The 1,435-nt window shown below is 36.0% G+C and overlaps 1 protein-coding gene across 1 annotated transcript in view; it reads left to right on the plus strand.

Annotated features, from left to right (window-relative positions):
• Positions 1-1,435, plus strand: part of rcan2 (regulator of calcineurin 2) — a 76,449-nt gene continuing 75,014 nt past the window's right edge. The window contains exon 1 of the mRNA XM_016470741.1: positions 1-157. The gene's annotated coding sequence lies outside the window, so the exon portion shown is untranslated. The remainder of the gene's footprint in view (positions 158-1,435) is intronic.

Consider the following 1,435-nt stretch of genomic DNA (forward strand, 5'->3'; position numbering starts at 1 on the left):
TGCCGGGAGGCGGTCATTGGTGAATCAAGCTGTCTGCAGTAACGTCAGGAGATTAGTGAATCGCAGCTGGAATGCGAGCTTGATTCACAAAGGCAAGAGAGGGAGACAAAGCCACCGCGCAGAAGATACGCACACCGGACTGCCACATCCCGCACAGGTACCGAATAACCGCGCCGACTTACTCCATTAGATCATCTTGCATCTACAGCAGGGCTTTGACAGGTGTTGCTGCTTTATTAATGCAGAGAGAGAAGGAAAGCGAGAGAGACTCAAATAAATGCAGAAATGATTTCATATTCTATAATACATACTATTCTATATATAGTTGGTTATATAGTATATATTAGTATTTCATGTATTCTGCATTGCTTAGATCTTGCATGTCACTTTTAAACACATGACTTTTACTCAAGAGTTTAAGGGGATGAAGAAGTTGGAAAGTCTGTATTGGTTGACAGATTGTGCTATAATAATCATCCGCACAAGACTAAAAAGCGTAAGCAATCCATTTGATGATGCTATTGAATTTGTAATAGTAGCCTAGTTTCTGAAGTGCACTCATTGACCTTGACAGCCGCTGCCAGGAGTGTAATGTTATTGACAGTTGCTCAAACAGGTTGATGTGGCATGTTTGCCATAAGGGTTTATCATATTTTAGTCATCAGACTGAGAAAAAAGACGAATTTAAACCCTTATAGCAAAGAGAGGGAAAGTGAATGTCAGGTGATGAGACAGATGGACCGCTCCTCCAGTGATGACTCAAAGGGGGATGCAGCAAACAGGTTGCAGTATACTGTGATTGACACTTACCCCTTTCATTTTGCCCTTTATGCACTGAAAGAGTAAAATACAATTATATATTATGCAATACAGAATAATTTAGCTTTAAATAGCCCTTATTTGTACCCAGTGGCATTTAAAATCTCTTGCTTGTAACAAATAAGGTCATGTAGCCTACACTGTAATTTAAATTGTAAGAGCATTTCCATTATAAATAAATTTTAAAAGCAATAAATCTAACAACCTGAGTGGTTTTTAACCCTCGTGATCTATTTGGTACCTATTAGTCCTATTGGTATCTATTAGTCCCCAGGGACATTTTAATACAAATAATTTAATAAAACACATTCTGTTTAGTGTGCACACTAGCACCCAGTTGTGTGTTTATATTTGTTTATTGCATTTTTTAGAATGTAATTTTTGGGTTGACCCTATACAGAAGCAACAGTCACATTTCTAAAAACAACATGCCAAATTTGCCAAAGAATACCTTTCAAATGGCTTTTAATTAGTCTAAAAAATAATTTGATGGAAAGTATATTATTTGACAGGAATAAAATAGCATAGTAATTATATTATAATTTAAGTGTTTTGTGTATATATGTGTTTGTGTGTGTGTGTGTGTGTGTGTGTGTATATATATATATATATATAT

The sequence above is a fragment of the Sinocyclocheilus anshuiensis genome, unplaced genomic scaffold, assembly GCF_001515605.1.
Source record: "Sinocyclocheilus anshuiensis isolate Anshui unplaced genomic scaffold, SAMN03320099.WGS_v1.1 scaffold2322, whole genome shotgun sequence".
Taxonomy (NCBI): Eukaryota; Metazoa; Chordata; class Actinopteri; order Cypriniformes; family Cyprinidae; genus Sinocyclocheilus; species Sinocyclocheilus anshuiensis.